The 19,610-nt window shown below is 47.6% G+C and overlaps 1 long non-coding RNA gene across 9 annotated transcripts; it reads left to right on the top strand.

Annotated features, from left to right (window-relative positions):
• The first annotated feature begins 1,899 nt into the window (after positions 1-1,899).
• LOC120396511 lies at positions 1,900-15,177 on the top strand. Of its 9 annotated transcripts, none has more exons than XR_005593190.1 (7): positions 1,900-2,185; positions 4,403-6,956; positions 7,374-9,932; positions 10,350-11,500; positions 12,105-13,163; positions 13,705-13,887; positions 14,028-15,177. It is a non-coding gene; the product is annotated as an uncharacterized LOC120396511 (long non-coding RNA). The 9 variants fall into 9 exon arrangements; XR_005593191.1 differs by lacking the exon at positions 1,900-2,185 and adding an exon at positions 2,461-2,544; XR_005593197.1 differs by lacking the exon at positions 1,900-2,185 and adding an exon at positions 2,655-2,761.
• The last annotated feature ends 4,433 nt before the right edge of the window (positions 15,178-19,610 follow it).

The following is a 19,610-nucleotide window of genomic DNA, read 5'->3' as shown; positions in this document are numbered from 1 at the left end:
ATAAATTACACTATCAGCCCATTATCTATAGTTCAAGCTGAATTTTGCTTGGTAATATAACTGCAGAGTAGGTGACCTAAACAACAGGCATTCTGAGATAAGTTGAAGGAATTCAAAGCAGCGCCTGTAGCTGTGTATTCAGCTGCTGTTTTCTAACCCTATTTTCCACTTGAATGTGATTTTTTTAAAACAAATCTACATATGTCCTCTGTAAACACTATTTCCCTGCAATCTATTGGGATTATTATGATATTTTGTGTTATCAATAAAGATGCATGCACGCGCACACACACACACAGACACACACGCAAACCCCTGTATACTCTATTTCTTAAGGGGGAATAAAGAACAGAATTTCCATGTAACTCTAGTATGGTTTAAAATTAAAGGTATTGGATTATGACATTTTGTCTCTCGTAGATATAATTGTAAAACTGTAAGCTCTTTATTTCTGTGTACAATAAAACACATCCATACAATTAAATCAAGGTTGAAAGTATTTTGCCTAGAAGATTAATTTAAGCCTCTATGGATAAAAGAATGATCTTGAGAATACAATATACTGATGTGTTGACAGCACCTCAGCACATTTCAGTGAGCAGGTAATTCCCTTTCCGATGCCCATGCAGGGGATATCTATTTACACTAGAAACTTTTGCTGTATCTTTTGGCCATACAGGCCCAGATCCTCAAAGGTATTTAGCCATAACGGGAGTGAGGGGCCTAAACACCTCTGAGGATCTGGGCTGCTGTCTCTTGGCTTCTCTTTCCCATCAGTGGAGTCCATGTGTGCACATGGGAAATCGCTGCCTAAGGCTGGGAGAGGCCCAACTCCTCCTTGGGCTGGTGATGGGCTCTTCCAAAGTGCCTGGCATGGCACCATGGTGCTGGGGATGAGGGAAGCCAGGGTAGGCTTGGCAGGGCTGGTGCAAGGATGTTTCACGCCCTAGGCGAAACTTCCACCTTGCACCTCCGCCCCTGCCCTGAGGCGCTCCCCCCACTCCGCCCTGAGGTGCCCCCCCGCTCCAGCTCACCCCTGCTCCGTCTCCACCCCGAGCACGCTCTCGCTGCTTCACTTCTCCCGCCTCCCAGGCTTGTGGTGCCTATGCTGATTGGTGCCGCAAGCCTGGGAGGTGGGAGAAGTGAAGCAGCTCACCCCTGCCCCCCTCCTCCCGGAGCACACTGTGGCTGCTTCACTTGTCCCGCCTCCCAGGCTTGCGGCGCCAATCAGCATAGGCGCCACAAGCCTGGGAAGCGGGAGAAGTGAAACAGCCACGGCATGCTCGGGGAGGAGGTGGGGCAGGGGTGAGCTGGGGCGGGGAGTTCCCCTGCGTGCCGCCCCCCCCCCTTACTTGCTGCAGGGGCCCTCCCCACGCTCCCCTGCCTCAGCTCCCTCTGCCTAAATGCCGGCGGCGACCGGGGTGGCCGAAGATCCGCCTGCCGCGGTCGCTGCCGAAGAAAATGGCGCCCCTCAAATCCTAGCGCCCTAGGCGACTGCTTAGGTCGCCTAAATGGTTACACTAGCCCTGGGGCTTGGTACTAGAGCCTGGGTAGCAGGGATGGGCTGGGTGCTGTGGGGAAGCAGGTGCAGGCTGGTTCTGTGAGCTGCTTAGGAACAGCAGGGGATGGTTTGGTCCCCACCTCCTGATAGGAAGAGGCCAGGGCGGCACAGTGTAGGGGGTGCAGTGGGAAATGGCCTGAGAGGTGAGCTCTACCTCTTGTACCTCCAGGGCCAGCTCTAGTCAGCACAGGCCCCGCTGCCACCATGGCACCAGGCACCAAAACAGCCCTGAGCACAAGGGCTGGACGGAGCCCACATGGGACCACCAGGGGGCGGGACTCGGGCCGGGCGGGAATGGGTTCGAGAGGGAGGGCATTTGGTGTGAGGGAGGCTGAGTCAGCTCAAGCCTAGGCCGGGGCTTAGTGTTAGAGGATGGTGGGCGCCAACTGTGAGGCGGCACTGAGAGAGAACCTCTGAGGCAGCATGAGCCGGGACGGGGCACAGGGGCAGAGGGCCACATGCCCAGGTGAGCCCCTGGTCTTTGAAGCACTGATGCTGCTCCAGGCCCTCGGGAAAGGGGGAGCCCAACGGGGAGAAGCGGCAGAAGGAGGCCACCCCAGCACTCGGAGCCACCGGCAGCCGGCAGAACCGTGCAGGAACCCCCCAATCTGGAGCATCAGGAAGGTTGGTGCCAGATGGAACAAGCGCCGCAGGCTGGACAGGGGGGCTCAGACCAGGCTCCCACATGGGGGCAGGGCTATGGGGCTGCAACTGAGGCAGGAAGGGGTGGAAGTGCCGTGCGGAGGGGTGTGGGGAGCAGTAAGAGGCGCCGCCTGAGAAAGAGGAGTGGGTGGCCGGGTTGTGAGGTGACAGGAGGGGCAAAGGCGAGGCTGGAGCGAGATGTGGGGAAGCAGCTGGTCTCTGGTGGGAAGCTCTGAGGTGGCAGGAGCCAGAGCGTGGGTTGGGCAGGAAACAGCGACGCAGGGCACTGAGGCAGGAGATGCTGAGGTTGCTGCAGAGCGGGAAGGGACGATGCTGAGGGGGTAGGAGGAGGCTGGAGGCAAACTCAGAGAGGGGGTACGAGCGGAGGGAGGGGCTGGGCTTGAGGTGGGAAGCACTGAGGTAACTCGAGGAGGGAGGTGGGGAGTGTCTGATGGGGCACCAGAGGGCAGGGCTCCAGCCAGGCACAGAGAGTTCAGGGCACGAGGGGGGTTCACGTTCAGGCAAGAAATGCCAATGTCACTGGAGGGGGTGAGGAAGGTGATTTGAGGCAGCAGGCTGGGCAAAGATCTGAGGCAGCATGAATTGGGGGATGGGGCTCGGGCTGAGGTGGGAAAGATCTGAGGTGACACCAGAGAAGGGGCTCAGGGCCAGGGCGGGAAAGGCTGAGGTGATGCTGGAGGAGGGCTCAAGGACTGGGCGGGAAAGGCTGAGGTGATGCTGGAGGAGGGCTCAAGGACTGGGCGGGAAAGGCTGAGGTGATGCTGGAGGAGGGCTCAAGGACTGGGGGGGGAAAAGGCTGAGGTGATGCTGGAGGAGGGCTCAGAGCCTGGGTGGGAAAGGCTGAGGTGACGGCGGAGGAGGGGCTCAGGGACTGGGCGGGAAAGGCTGAGGTGATGCCAGAGGAGGGGCTCAGAGCCAGGCTGTGAAAGGCTGAGGTGACGCCAGCGGCAGGGGCGGCTCTAGGTATTTTGCCGCCCCAAGCACGGCAGGCAGGCTGCCTTCGGCGGCTTGCCTGCGGGAGATCCCCGGTCCTGCAGATTCTGCGGCACACCTGTGGGAGGTCTGCTGAAGCCACGGGACCAGTGGCCCCTCCGCAGGCATGCCACCAAAGGTTACCTGCCTGCCTCCCTCGCGGCGACCAGCAGAGCGCCCCCCGTGGCTTGCCGCCCCAGGCACGCAATTGGCATGCTGGTGCCTGGAGCCGCCCCTGGCTGGAGGAGGGGCTCAGAGCCTGGGTGGGAAAGGCTGAGGTGACACTGGAGGGGGCTCAGGGTCTGGGCGAGAAATGCTGAGGTGATGCCAGAGGAGGGGCTCAGGGACTGGGCGGGAAAGGTTGAGGTGATGCCAGAGGAGGGGCTCAGAGTCTGGGCGGGAAAGGCGGAGGTGATGCTGGAGGAGGAGCTCAGAATCTGGGTGGGAAAGGCTGAGGTGACACTGGAGGAAGACTCAGAGCCTGGACAGGAAAGGCTGAGGTGATAGGTGATGCCAGAGGAGGGCTCAGGGACTGGGTGGAAAAGGCTGAGGTGATGCTTGAGGAGGAACTCAGGGTCTGGGCGGGAAACGCTGAGGTGACACTGGACGGGGGCGCTCAGAGCATGGACAGAAAAGGCTGAGGTGATGCCAGAGGAGGGCTCAGAGTCTGGGCGGGAAAGGCTGAGGTGACACTGGAGGAGGGGCTCAGGCTTTGGGCGGGAAAGGCTGAGGTGATTGTGTAGGAGGGACTCAGAGCCTGGACGGGAAAGGCTGAGGTGATTGTGTAGGAGGGGCTCAGAGCCTGGGCGGGAAAGGCTGAGGTGATTCTGGAGGAGGGGCTCAGGGACTGGGCAGGAAAGGCTGAGGTGACACCAGAGAAGGGGCACAGGGTCTGGGCAGGAAAGGCTGAGGTGACATCAAAGAAGGGGCTCAGGGCTAGGGCAGGAAAGGCTGAGATGATGCCGAAGAAGGGTCATCTAAACACTGTGGAAATGCTCGTGTTTTTGACAATCTGCACGGATGTTAGAAAACATAAAATGTGTCAGTTCCAATGAGATTCTATGGATAATTAAATAAAAGAGCTTTATCCAATTAATGGTGCAATAAAAGGTTTTTCACAGAAATAATAATAAATGAACAACTGATTTTTGTTGGGAAAACTTGGGACTTGTTCTAATGTCTGTCTTCTACTATATCCATTTCCAGCACTTCCAAACACAGGAAGAACAAAGCATCTGAGAAGTGTCCAAGAAAGAGGAGGAAGAAAAACAAGTCACTGAAGATGGAGGAGAAGTAAAGGGACTCTGGGCACAGTAACCTCCCTGTAATCAGGCCTCAGGTTGTGTAATTACACTGTACGGGCATCTCGAGCCTTTTAATACCTTGAGCAGCGTGACCACCCTATAATCAGGGTCCAGGTCTGTGCTGTTTTATCCTTTTGACATTATGCTCCGTTAGCTGACTAGTGAGAGTGACTGCCCTGTAATCAGGGTGCAAGTCACCCCCTTCCCTCGCTTTTGAGGGAATTGAGCTCTTTGATAACTTGAGCAATGTGACCGACCTGTAACTAGGGTCCGGGTCTTTGCCGATTTGCTCGTTTGGCATTACGCCTTGTTCTGGCCCTGTAGTCGGGATGACAACCCTGTAATCAGGGTGGAAGTCATATTCCTATTGCTTCTGGGGGATACTGAGCTCTTTGGAACCCTGAGCAGTGTGACTCACCTCCCTGTAATCGGAGTCAGGTCTCTGCCCTCCTGCTGTTTTGGCATCATGCTCTGCTGATAATCTAGTCAGTGTGACCACCTGTAATTGGGGTGCATGTCACACCCATTCTGTAGTATGGGAAATACTTAGCCCTTTCATACCATGCGGAGCGTGACCTCCCCATAATTTGGGGACAGGTCTCTGCTATTTTGCTCCCTGGCTTTATGCACCTATATCTTTCTAATCAGAGTGACCACCCTGTAATTAGGGTGCAGGTCGAATCCCTCTCATTTATCAGGGATTAGAGTTAGTTTAGGGCCCTTAGGAGCATGACTGCCCTGTAATCAGGGTTCAGGTCTAAAATTGTCTTCTGTGATTATGCTCCTTAATTCAGCTAGTCAGAGTGATCACCTTGTAATCAGGGTGAGAGTTACGTTTCCCTCGCTTATGGGAGTTACTGATATCTTTCTTACTTGAGCCGTGTGACCTCCCTGTAACTAGGGTTCAGGTCTCTGTCCTTTGCTCATCTGGGATTGTGTCCTGTTCTTAGCCTGGTCAGTATGACTGCCCTGTAATTAGGGTGCAGGCCATGTGCCTCTTATTTAGGGAGGACTAAGTTCCCCTTAGTGCTTTGGGCTGAGTGACCACCCTGTAAGTAGGGTTCAGGTCTCCTCCTTTTCTTTTTCTTTGATGTATTTTCCATTAATGAGTAAGCCCGAAGGACTGCCCTGTAAGAAGGGTTCAGGTCCTTTCCCCTTTGGGTTGTTGGCCTAGTCACTTGGACCCCACCCTGTAATCAGGGTGCAGGTCTTGTCCCTTTTCCCTTTGGTTTTTTGAGGGGAGGAAGATTGGTCGAGTTTAACACTGTGGGTCGAGTGACCTGTTGCCATGAGCTCTCTTTCTGTTCTGGGAAGTCCCCCTTTGTTTTGTAAGGATGTGTTTGCGAGAGCATGTGATACAAGTGGGTGTGCAAGCTTTTTAATTTTTAGCTATTTATTTTTATTTTTTTAAGTTAAATCGCTGCAGCGCTTTTTCTTTACTCTTCTCAGAATTGGAAAAAGAGCTCAAAGTGTATTAACGTATTTATCCTCCTCCTCCCCACAAAAGGGAAGAGTAAGGGCTCTGATGTCATCTTTTAGCGCCTTGGACAGTGTGACCGCCCTGTAAACAGGGATCTGGTCTCTCCCCTTCTGCTCTGTTTAGGTAGAGCTCCTTTTAGTGGGCTGATGGCAATGACTGGCCTTTAAGGACAATTTAGGTCACATGTCTGTGACTCACAGGTAGTGCAGTATCCCTTAGTACTTAGGCAGCATAACCACCCTGTATCCAGGGTTCAGGTCTCTGCCCTTTATTCTTTTGCCACCGTTCTACTTCAGCCAGTTGGTATGAGTTCTGGCCCTGTAATTAGGGGAGAGTTTGTGTCCCTCTGGCTTCTGGGGGTATTGAGTTCAGTGGAGCCCTGAGCAGTGTGACCACCCTGTAACTAGGGTCCAGATCTTTGCTCACTTGCTCGTTTGGCTTTACGTCGTGCATGTCACAAGTATCCACAGAATGGGAAATATTGAGCCCTTTGATACTTTGAGGAGCTTGACCTTTCTGTAATTCAGGTTACGGTCTCTGCTATTTGGCTAATCCCAGTGACCACCCTGTAATCAGGGTACAGGTTGCATCTCTCTTTTGAAATCCTGTGGTTTAGAACCATGGGCAGCTTGACCTCCCTGTAATTAAGGTTTGGTCTCCGAGGCCTTTTGGGTCTCTTGGCATTGTGCTTTCTTCACAGCCTGAGGCGAGTGACCGTCCTGTAATCAGGGAATCTGGTCTTGGCCCTCTGGTCTCTTGGCACTAGGCCAAGTGAGCCAACTGGTCTGAATGAGCACCCTGTAAACAGGGTACAGGTCTCATCAGACACTATTTATGGTGCCCCCATGAAACTGTGTCCAGAGTCCTGGCCCTTCGCACTGCGCTTCCAACTTGCCTGGAATTCTGCAGCCAAGTCTCCTGCTTTCTTCCTCACGTACTGTGCTCTTGGAGACCCGACATCCTGCTCCCGTTGCAGGTAAGCTGAGAAAGGGAGGGTCCTGTGGCACTTTGGGACTAAGTCAATCCCGGCAGTATACCTCCTGACATAGATTTTGGAATACTTGTCAATTAATTCCATACTGCCCTTAATCATCCAGTTGCTCTTCATTTTGTATGGAGACTGCCTGGTGTAATAGTTGTCAAGGGGAAACCTGGAGATTGTGGCTCTGGAGTCAGATAGGTCTGGTCCTTTTCTCACCCAGTGGGGCTGAGGAGGAGGGGAGAGTCCTTATGGAAGTTTCTGAGGACTGCATCTAGGAGCTGAATATCCAGGCTGTCTGCAGACCTGGAAAACCACACTGTATCCGTAGTTTACTCTCAGTTTGCATTTGGGACGTGGAGTTGTCATAAGTGCATTTGAGTTACACTCTCCTGTGTGCTCTCTCTGTTTCAGGCAGCTCCAAGCACAAGTGGACAAGAAGGAAGTGTCAGGAATGTCAAGCAAAGAAGAGGAAAGAGGACAAGTCACTGAAGATGGAGAAGAAGGAAAAGGACTCTGGGCACAGTAACCTCCCTGTAATCAGATCTCAGGTCATGTAATTACACTGTACGGGCATCTCGAGCCTTTTAATACCTTGAGCAGCGTGACCGCCCTGTAATCAGGGTCCAGGTCTGTGCTGTTTTCTCCTTTTGACATTGTGCTCCGTTAGCTGGCTAGTGAGAGTGACTGCCCTGTAATCAGGGTGCAAGTCACCCCCCCCCTCGCTTTCGAGGGACATTGAGCTCTTTGGTAACTTGAGCAATGTGACCGCCCTGTAACTAGGGTCCGGGTCTCTGCCCACTTGCTCGTTTGGCATTACGCCGTGCTCTGGCCCACTACTCAGGATGACAACCCTGTAATCAGGGTGGAAGTCATATTCCTATTGCTTCTGGGGGATACTGAGCTCTTTGGAACCCTGAGCAGTTTGACTCACCTCCCTGTAATTCGGAGTCAGGTCTCTGCCCTCTTGCTGTTTTGGCATCATGCTCTGCTGATAATCTAGTCAGTGTGACCACCTGTAATTGGGGTGCATGTCACACCCATTCTGTAGTATGGGAAATACTTAGCCCTTTCATACCATGCGGAGCGTGACCTCCCCATAATTTGGGGACAGGTCTCTGCTATTTTGCTCCCTGGCTTTATGCACCTATATCTTTCTAATCAGAGTGACCACCCTGTAATTAGGGTGCAGGTCGAATCCCTCTCATTTATCAGGGATTAGAGTTAGTTTAGGGCCCTTAGGAGCATGACTGCCCTGTAATCAGGGTTCAGGTCTAAAATTGTCTTCTGTGATTATGCTCCTTAATTCAGCTAGTCAGAGTGATCACCTTGTAATCAGGGTGAGAGTTACGTTTCCCTCGCTTATGGGAGTTACTGATATCTTTCTTACTTGAGCCGTGTGACCTCCCTGTAACTAGGGTTCAGGTCTCTGTCCTTTGCTCATCTGGGATTGTGTCCTGTTCTTAGCCTGGTCAGTATGACTGCCCTGTAATTAGGGTGCAGGCCATGTGCCTCTTATTTAGGGAGGACTAAGTTCCCCTTAGTGCTTTGGGCTGAGTGACCACCCTGTAAGTAGGGTTCAGGTCTCCTCCTTTTCTTTTTCTTTGATGTATTTTCCATTAATGAGTAAGCCCGAAGGACTGCCCTGTAAGGAGGGTTCAGGTCCTTTCCCCTTTGGGTTGTTGGCCTAGTCACTTGGACCCCACCCTGTAATCAGGGTGCAGGTCTTGTCCCTTTTCCCTTTGGTTTTTTGAGGGGAGGAAGATTGGTCGAGTTTAACACTGTGGGTCGAGTGACCTGTTGCCATGAGCTCTCTTTCTGTTCTGGGAAGTCCCCCTTTGTTTTGTAAGGATGTGTTTGCGAGAGCATGTGATACAAGTGGGTGTGCAAGCTTTTTAATTTTTAGCTATTTATTTTTATTTTTTTAAGTTAAATCGCTGCAGCGCTTTTTCTTTACTCTTCTCAGAATTGGAAAAAGAGCTCAAAGTGTATTAACGTATTTATCCTCCTCCTCCCCACAAAAGGGAAGAGTAAGGGCTCTGATGTCATCTTTTAGCGCCTTGGACAGTGTGACCGCCCTGTAAACAGGGATCTGGTCTCTCCCCTTCTGCTCTGTTTAGGTAGAGCTCCTTTTAGTGGGCTGATGGCAATGACTGGCCTTTAAGGACAATTTAGGTCACATGTCTGTGACTCACAGGTAGTGCAGTATCCCTTAGTACTGGGGCAGCATAACCACCCTGTATCCAGGGTTCAGGTCTCTGCCCTTTATTCTTTTGCCACCGTTCTACTTCAGCCAGTTGGTATGAGTTCTGGCCCTGTAATTAGGGGAGAGTTTGTGTCCCTCTGGCTTCTGGGGGTATTGAGTTCAGTGGAGCCCTGAGCAGTGTGACCACCCTGTAACTAGGGTCCAGATCTTTGCTCACTTGCTCGTTTGGCTTTACGTCGTGCATGTCACAAGTATCCACAGAATGGGAAATATTGAGCCCTTTGATACTTTGAGGAGCTTGACCTTTCTGTAATTCAGGTTACGGTCTCTGCTATTTGGCTAATCCCAGTGACCACCCTGTAATCAGGGTACAGGTTGCATCTCTCTTTTGAAATCTGGTGGATTAGAACCATGGGCAGCTTGACCTCCCTGTAATTAGGGTTTGGTCTCTGAGGCCCTTTGGGTCTCTTGGCATTGTGCTTTCCTCACAGCCGGAGGCGAGTGACCGTCCTGTAATCAGGGAATCTGGTCTTGGCCCTCTGGTCTCTTGGCACTAGGCCAAGTGAGCCAACTGGTCTGGATGAGCACCCTGTAAACAGGGTACAGGTCTGATCAGACACTATTTATGGTGCCCCCATGAAACTGTGTCCAGAGTCCAGGCCCTTCACACCGCGCTTCCAACTTGCCTGGAATTCTGCAGCCAAGTCTCCTGCTTTCTTCCTCATGTACTGTGCTCTTGGAGACCCGACATCATGCTCACGTTGCAGGTAAACTGAGAAAGGGAGGGTCCTGTGGCACTTTGGGACTAAGTCAATCCCGGCAGTATACCTCCTGACATAGATTTTGGAATACTTGTCAATTAATTCCATACTGCCCTTAATCATCCAGTTGCTCTTCATTTTGTATGGAGACTGCCTGGTGTAATAGTTGTCAAGGGGAAACCTGGAGATTGTGGCTCTGGAGTCAGATAGGTCTGGTCCTTTTCTCACCCAGTGGGGCAGAGGAGGAAGGGAGAGTCCTTATGGAAGTGTCTGAGGACTGCATCTAGGAGCTGAATATCCAGGCTGTCTGCAGACCTGGAAAACCACACTGGATCCGTAGTTTACTCTCAGTTTGCATTTGGGACGTGGAGTTGTCATAAGTGCATTTGAGTTACACTCTCCTGTGTGCTCTCTCTGTTTCAGGCAGCTCCAAGCACAAGTGGACAAGAAGGAAGTGTCAGGAATGTCAAGCAAAGAAGAGGAAAGAGGACAAGTCACTGAAGATGGAGAAGAAGGAAAGGGACTCTGGGCACAGTAACCTCCCTGTAATCAGATCTCAGGTCATGTAATGACACTGTACGGGCATCTCGAGCCTTTTAATACCTTGAGCAGCGTGACTGCCCTGTAAGCAGCGTCCAGGTCTGTACTGTTTTGTCCTTTTGACATTAGGCTCCGTTAGATGACTAGTGAGAGTGACTGCCCTGTAATCAGGGTGCAAGTCACCTCTCCCTTGCTTTCGAGGGAATTGAACTCTTTAGTAACTTTGAGCATGTGACTGCCCTGTAACTAGGGGTCCAGGTCTGTGCTGTTTTGTCCTTTTGACATTATGCTCGGTTAGCTGACTATTGAGAGTGACTGCCCTGTAATCAGGGTGCAAGTCACCCCCTTCCCTCGCTTTCGAGGGACATTGAGCTCTTTGGTAACTTGAGCAATGTGACCACCCTGTAACTAGGGTCCAGGTCTTTGCCCACTTGCTCGTTTGGCATTACGCCGTGCTCCGGCCCACTTGTCAGCGTGACAACCCTGTAATCAGGGTGCATGTCACAAGTATCCACAGAATGGGAAATATTGAGCCCTTTGATACTTTGAGGAGCTTGACCTTTCTGTAATTCAGGTTACGGTCTCTGCTATTTGGCTAATCCCAGTGACCACCCTGTAATCAGGGTACAGGTTGCATCTCTCTTTTGAAATCTTTGGAATTGGAACCATTTCAGTAACACGGGCAGTTTGACCTCCCTGTAACTAGGGTTTGGTCTCCGAGGCCCTTTGGGTCTCTTGGCATTGTGCTTTCCTCACAGCCGGAGGCGAGTGACCGTCCTGTAATCAGGGAATCTGGTCTTGGCCCTCTGGTCTCTTGGCACTAGGCCAAGTGAGCCAACTGGTCTGAATGAGCACCCTGTAAACAGGGTACAGGTCTCATCAGACACTATTTATGGTGCCCCCATGAAACTGTGTCCAGAGTCCTGGCCCTTCGCACTGCGCTTCCAACTTGCCTGGAATTCTGCAGCCAAGTCTCCTGCTTTCTTCCTCATGTACTGTGCTCTTGGAGACCCGACATCCTGCTCCCGTTGCAGGTAAGCTGAGAAAGGGAGGGTCCTGTTGCAGTTTGGGTCTAAGTCAATCCCAGCAGTATACCTCCTGACATAGATTTTGGAATACTTGTCAATTAATTCCATACTGCCCTTAATTATCCAGTATCAGAGGGGTAGCCGTCTTCATTTTGTATGGAGACTGCCTGGTGCTCTTAATAGACTAACAGACGTTTTGCAGCATGAGCTTTCGTGGGTGAATACCCACTTCTTCAGATGAGAGAGAGTGGGTATTCACTCATGCAAGCTCATGCTGCACTTAGCCCAGTATAATTACAGATTTGCATTGCTTTTTACTCTTCATTTTGTATGGAGACTGCCTGGTGTAATAGTTGTCAAGGGGAAACCTGGAGATTGTGGCTCTGGAGTCAGATGGGTCTGGCACTTTTCTCACCCAGTGGGGCTGAGGAGGAGGAGAGAGTCCTTATTTAAGTGTCTGAGGACTGCATCTAGGAGCTGAATATCCAGGCTGTCTGCAGACCTGGAAAACCACACTGGATCTGTAGTTTACGCTCAGTTTGCATTTGGGATGTGGAGTTGTCATAAGTGCATCTGAGTTACACTCTCCTGTGTGCTCTCTCTGTTTCAGGCAGCTCCAAGCACAAGTGGACAAGAAGGAAGTGTCAGGAATGTCAAGCAAAGAGGAGGAAGGAGAACAAGTCACTGAAGATGGAGAAGGAGGAAAGGGACTCTGGGCACAGTAACCTCCCTGTAATCAGATCTCAAGTCATGTAATGACACTGTATGGGAATTTCGAGCCTTTTAATACTTTGAGCAGCGTGACCGCCCTGTAAGCGGGGTCCAGGTCTGTGCTGTTTTGTTCTTTTGACATTGGGCTCCGTTAGCTGGCTAGTGAGAGTGACTGACCTGTAACCAGGGTGGAAGTCACCCTCCACTCCTCGCTTTTGAGGGACATTGTGCTCTTTGTAACTTGAGTAATGTGACCACCCTGTAACTAGGGTTCAGGTCTTTGCCCACTTGCTCATATGGCATTACGCCGTGCTCCGGCCCACTAGTCAGCTTGACAGCACTGTAATTAGGGTGCATGTCTCAAGTATCTGTAAAATGGGACATATTGTGCCCTTTGGTACTTTGAGGAGCTTGACCTTCCTGTAATTCAGGTTACGGTCTCTGCTATTTGGCTAATCCCAGTGACCACCCTGTAATCAGGGTACAGGTTGCATCTCTCTTTTGAAATCTGGTGGATTAGAACCATGGGCAGCTTGACCTCCCTGTAATTAGGGTTTGGTCTCTGAGGCCCTTTGGGTCTCTTGGCATTGTGCTTTCTTCACAGCCTGAGGCGAGTGACTGTCCTGTAATCTGGGAATCTGGTCTTGGCCCTCTGGTCTCTTGGCACTAGGCCAAGTGAGCCAACTGGTCTGAATGAGCACCCTGTAAACAGGGTACAGGTCTCATCAGACACTATTTATGGTGCCCCCATGAAACTGTGTCCAGAGTCCTGGCCCTTCACATCGCGCTTCCAACTTGCCTGGTATTCTGCAGCCAAGTCTCCTGCTTTCTTTCTCCCGTACTGTGTCCAGAGTCTTGGCCCTTCACACTACACTTCCAGCTTGCTGGAATTGTGCATCCAAGTATTTTGCCCTGCTTACTTTGATCTTGGCCACCCGTCATCCTGCTGCTGTTACTGGTAAGCTGTGAAAGAAAGGGTTCTGTGGAACTTTTGTAATAAATCTTTTTGTACAGTTTTCCTTTTTCCGTTAATTTTGATATTAATGTTTGCTAATTCTATGTTGCTGTCAATCATCTAATTCCTGATGATTTTGTATGAAGAGTTTTGAACTTCTTGGTGCAGTAATCATCAAGTAATTTAGAGAATTTGGCTTTTAGATAGGATTTATTTTGTAACATTCCTGTTCCTTTTTGCTTTCTGTGTATTGTGCTAATTTAGGGAGTCAGCTAGATTTACTTTTCTTAAAATACATATTTAGTCACTTTTAGTTATTCTCCTTTTACATTTGAGGCTTGCTCTCTGCAAATATACATTTTCATTTGTTAATCTGTACATCTGTCCACTTTATTGGTGCATTCCAGAGTTTGAAATGAATACCAGTAATTTGAAAATCAATCTTTTATTTCAATAACTGAAACAGTATTTTTGTCTACTTCTTTTTTAATTTTATTTTGTACTGTCTTTAAACATTTAACATGTTTCTGTTATTTTTATCTAGAATTTCAAATGGCATTGCAAGTCTGCTATAACTGTCTTGCACACTCTTAAATCCTCTTAAGAGAATTGGACAAAACAGAACCAACCAACTTAAAAACAAGAAAAGAGATGCTAACCACCTGTGAAGAACAAGAAAGGAAACAAATTCTGAGAGCAAAGTATAGTTGTGTGATCTATTTCAAAGGTAAATCATACTATAAATTCACATAACGAATATAAATTCATCTAATGTAGTTCATTAATAGATTTCCTTAAGCAATATTAAATATTTATTTGCAACATAATTAACATGGCTTTAAAATAATATTTTTGTTTGCTCTTCAGGTTTATACCATGTCCAGCACCACAGTATATATATGCATTGGAAGGATAAATTGAACAATGTGACTAGTATCTGTTACCTTTTGAATGCTGATCAATGTTAATAGACAGTATATAACAAACTCTGAAGCTCAGTTACTTGTGTCTTCACAAAACTGAAGAGTGGCAAACAGTTTCCTTCTATAACCTTTCAATTCAGTAACTACCTCTGCCACATGAGAACTGATATGTCATCTTATTTTATAATGATGTATGTCCTCTCAAATTGTCTTTTCTAATGAGTCCATAAAGCATGCTTTGTGCATCATACTTTCATATTCTGGTAGAAAAGCAGGATGTATCTTTTTTATTTAATTCAAGAAACTTAATCTTTACTAGGCTTTCATGACATTGCTTGATGATTTGGGTTTCTGTTTAGCAAGTAGTCAAACTTACTTTCTTAAAGTCTCTGTTGGCTACAGAAGAAAAGTTATTTGAAAATGATAGAAGAAAACTGAGATGTTGGGTGCGAGTGGCCACCCTGAAGAGTGTTGGAAGACCTTTTCCAGTAGGCACTCTATTAATATTTCTCCCAGTTCATAAGAAAGCCCATTTTTGATACCAAAATAGTACCATAGCTATGATGCCATATGGAATTTAACTAAGTTTCTATCTATCACCAATTAGAAATTGTCAATAGAACTGGTTATTTGCATCTAAATTGATTTCATGTACCTATGTAACCAAGTATTTAAAATGTGTTTTACCAGGTGACTACCCGATTTTATGTAAAATAGTTATACACATCTTAGAAGATGTGCTCCTTTGACTTAAGTGTGTGACTTTTATATAGTTGGGCAACTAATGCTTTATGTACTTTTTGTTTTTACTAACAAGTTTGTCACTAGGCACCAAGGAATAATTGTGAATCTGTAATGCAGATCACACAAGCGCTATAGGATCATAGCTTACTATTATTAAAAATAAATAATAATTTCCTACGGGAAGTACAAAGATGAAACTGAAGGGAAGGCATGTGTTTGTATTCTCCACTCATCCTCAATTCCCCCCCCCCAATTCAAAAATAGTTCAGGTGGAAAGATTAACATTTACTCCAGGTAACACCTACCTTAATATTTTAAAACTCTGTATCTCTCACACATGCTAAAAACAAGCAAACAAAATTAAATGTTCTGGAAACTGGCAGTTACTCCCTCAACTTCACAACTTTCAAACACCTACTCTACTTCAACGGTCACACCAACCAAACTGTACCACACATGCAATTTTAACTTAGCACCTATTGTGTCAGAACAGTTAGAGTATATTTTGGTAGTTGTGTATATTGATGTACATGGTAATAGTGGTGTTTTAATGGGTTTTTATGCTTAGTGAATTAAGAGGATGACGATGTGGATGTTTTATTTAGGTATTTTTCTGTTAAGTTAGTATTCGTGTAGAGGTGAAGTATTTTGTGGTGATGACTGTTTTTCAGGTATTGGTTTAGTGTGAATTGTTGAAAAATTTAGATGATTTTTGCATATGTACATTGTTAGATGTACTTAGAGGGCAAAGTTGAGGTTGCCTGTTTGGTGCAATTTTATTGGTGTGAAAGTTAATTTAGAGTATGTGTTTGAAAACCCTGAGGTTTGAATTTTAAGCTGTACAGGGATCCAGTACCCGTTTCAGTTCTTACTGTCATTCTGAATTCCAAAATCTGGGATGAAGATGACCTGGCAGAATAAAGATATCTCCAGAGACTTTCAAGAGTTTAGCATTTCTGCAGCTTCATGGAATTCCTTAAACCTTATTGAGCTTTACAAAGTGTAATAATTGTGGGAAACTTCTACTTCTGCCAGTTAAGTGTTGAACAATGACCTATATTAAGAGATTTATACTGACAGTTAATTCTGTTCTGTACTAAGATGATTTTGCTAATATTTCCACTTTATGATGTGTGAAATGAATTAACTAGGTTTGACTATACCTACTTGACAAAAGTTGGAATACTTCATGTTAAATTCATAGATTTAACTTTGACTGTCATATCACCTTACTTTGCTTTCTATAACTCCTTATTTAATTTATTAATATTTATGTAATTCAATTAATAAAACATACATTCAGGTATGGTCTCAGTTCTGTCTTTGGCTAAATAAAAAGGAATCTGGTAAACTGGTGAAGAATTTTTGTATCATTAATTTTAATTTAATCATCATCTTTTTACCCTGTTTTGTGTGGTCATTGGAAGTAACTATCCTATAATGTTGCAAGTTTCATTTTCCTCTTGCATCACGCGTTTTTTGGCAGACAGCAGTATGGTCCTCTGGCAAGGTCCTCGGCGCTGTCTGCAACATTCCAGTTCAGAATTTATTCATTTTTTAAAGTTGATTAATATTTTTATATTTAATTTAATCTCATGTTTGTCAGAAATTAATTTTTACAGTGTACAAAATTGTTAATATGCTGCTACATGTGAGGAAGTGTGGTCTAGTGGTTTCAAGTACTGGTTTGGGATTCAGGAGACCTGGTTTCTATTCCTGGCTGTGCTACTGGTCCACTGTCTGTCCTTGGGCAAGTCACTACACCTCCCTGTGCCAGTTCCCCCATCTGTTTAAAAAAAAGGGGGGGTGGGGATAGATGATTGTACTCACCTCATTTGTGAAGTGTTTTGAGAGCTGAAGAAAAGCACTAAACAGAATTTTTACTAAAAATGAGACTCCACATGGGTAGGAGAGAACTAGAGATTATCTTTGGTAAGGGTGCATAAAGATATAATTCACTAAGTAAGTATTAATTATGCTAATGCTGTGAAGAAAACTATCTTGGTGAATAATGAATTGAAACAGTCTCGCACTCTTGGCATTTGTTAATTAATTTCTAGCGTACCAGATGCTTTTTGTTCCACTGAAATATGTATGGGGATGCACTTTGATTTATTAATCTTGCCCTATGATTTTTTTATTAAAAAATGGGCAACTTGAAAAGCAACTACTCAATATTAGGTGATTGTTCACCCACTGTACAAAAATCTAAGGCGGGGTAGTCAACAGGTGGACCACGGCCAAATCTGGACTGCCAGCTGCTTTTGAATGTACCCTAAAATATTTTTATTTACTTTTTATTTTCTCTGGAGTCTGGACCTTGACCAAGAAATCTGGACCGCAATAAAAAAAATTTACTACCCCCAGTCCAAAGAATGGCAAAAGCTGAAGGAAGCTGTAACTATATAGATGGGATTAAGGAAGAAAGTCTTAGCATTCCAACAGTAATTGCTAGAAGTTGGAGATGAAACAATTAAACAAAGTCTTTGTAAAACAGGCACCCAAAATAGCTTTAATCAGCATGCAGAAGAAGGGGTTTCCAAACAGGGAGTCTTGCCACTGAATTTGAATCAGTTTGAATTTCACAATTTATGACGATCAAAACATCCTCCAGGGGGATCTGTTGGCCTTCACTAATGGTGGCCAGGCAGCTGCAGATGGCACAGCCTGGGTCCTTGGTACCAAAGACTCTGGACTGGCCAACTCCGCCTGCCCTGAATTACCGGGTTATTGTCTTCTCTAGTTGGACTGGCACTGAACTGTAAGAGGGCTACATAATTGATAGAGGATTTACACTAACTCAAAGTGGCACCGCAACCCTACAGGCTCATGAATAATAGATTAATGGATGGCATCCTTGTTAGTAGGTCATGTCTTTTGCCTATGGAGCCTCCTAGTAGGCAGCAAAAAGGGGACAGGGCAGGCATAGAGACACAGCACTGGAGCCATTTGAAATACACCTGCCCTGACCTTTGTGCTTATTGGGGACCTTCTCCTCTGTCCCTTCCTGCAGGCTCAGCTTCAGGCCTGCTGGTTGCAGCTCAGGGGGGTTAGGAAGCTCTGCACCTGAGAACAAAGACCTCACTGCCAGGGGTGGGGTAAGCAGAAGATTGAACTTTTTTAGCTGTTGGGTAGAGGCCAAGAGATGGGAGGGCTGTGCTGGGGCTCAGGAGGGATTGGTGAAGGAGCAATGCCTAATCCTCATCACACTTCTTTCTAGCCATAGGAATACCCCCTCACCCTTGCAGACATGCAATTAACTCAGCCTTACCTGCCCCTCTGCAGTAGGGTAATATTATCCCCCTGGTGTTACAGCTGAGGAAAACCAGGGGACTTGCCCAAGGTTCTTAGGACTTAGCCTCAGCATGGGATGGTGAAGGCTGCAATAGTGGGATGCCTTTGACACTGTAGTAACAATATTCCAGTAGCACCCAGAGGCCCCAGCCAAAATCAGGGCCCCATAGTGCTAGGCACTGTACAGACATCTAGTGAGAAACAACCCCTGTCCCAAAGAGCTCATGCTATAAACAGGCCAGACACAGATGGGAGGTAAAGGAGCATAATGGAGGCTAAATCCCAGTCAGCACAGAAGGCTCATGCATCACCAGCTGCACCTTGGGGGAAGAGGAAAGGTTCTGGCAACCACAAGGGGGCGTGTGCTTGTTTACAAATTCTGGATCTGGCTTTTCTCCAGCATTTTTTGCAGGCCCGGGCCTGATCCTTTAGGCTGAGAATCCATAGCAGCCAGGGGAAGAGGCAGGGGAAACAAACCTATAGGCAGCAGATTTTCCCCAAGCCAGTGAGCGCACCCCAGGGATCTAGAGCAGGCTGGCAATGCAGTTAGGATGACCAGACAGCAAATATGAAAAACTGGTACAGGGGATGGGGGGGGCGGGGGGGAAATACGAACCTATATAAGAATAAGACCCAAAAATCAGGGCTCTCTCTATAAAATCAGGACATTTGGTCATCCTAAATGCAGTTGCCTCCCTCCTGCATCTGTAGCTATGGAGCTGGGTTGTATTTTCCCCACACGCCTCCAGTATGTTTCTTAGGGACGTACAACAGCACATCTCACCAACTTAGAGTCAGAGTACAGACACATGATCTATGAACTAGCTTCTGTCACAGACATTTCGGTGCTCGCCCCCATTCAGACATCAGCTGGTGACTGATGGGCCGGAAGGAAAGCCAGGTGGTGTGGATTACATGGGAGCTTGTTTTCTAACAACCCCCTGCAGAATTGGGGTGCCTGGGCCCCACCCAGAGTGTGCTAATAGTGCTCAGTACTTGGCAGGAGTTGGGATGGTTTCTCTCAGGAGGGGATTTTGATTTTCCACTGGAACAGACTGTTGTTATGCTCGCTCTCTCTCACACACTTACATTCTCTGATGTGCTTCACATGCAGCCTGTGCTTGCATGGTCCCCGTTCATGGTACTTAGCTGCCCTGAAAGCCATCCCTGCTTCTTTCCAAAGCATTGTGGTTTTTGGACTCCTTACCCCCTATATAAAGCCCACGGTCCTGCATGGACCAGGCAGACAGTGATGGAAGAGACGGAGTAGGTCCCCTCTGGTTTAACTCCTTGGCCAATGCTGGATTGTTCTCTACTGTCTAATTGCCCCAGCTCTGGTTACTTTTAAAGTGATTCAAGCAATAAGGCTCCCACCCATTCCCTTGGGAGATTATCCCAGTTCCTCACCAATGGGAAATGCATCCCCCTATACTCTCTCTCCATTTTCATCCCATCTTCCCTCGTTACCCCTCCTTGGGCAACTGGAAGA

Source organism: Mauremys reevesii, linkage group 2, assembly GCF_016161935.1.
Source record: "Mauremys reevesii isolate NIE-2019 linkage group 2, ASM1616193v1, whole genome shotgun sequence".
NCBI lineage: Eukaryota > Metazoa > Chordata > Testudines > Geoemydidae > Mauremys > Mauremys reevesii.
Note: the sequence above shows the minus strand (reverse complement) of the source record. Positions and strands in the feature narration are given on the sequence as shown.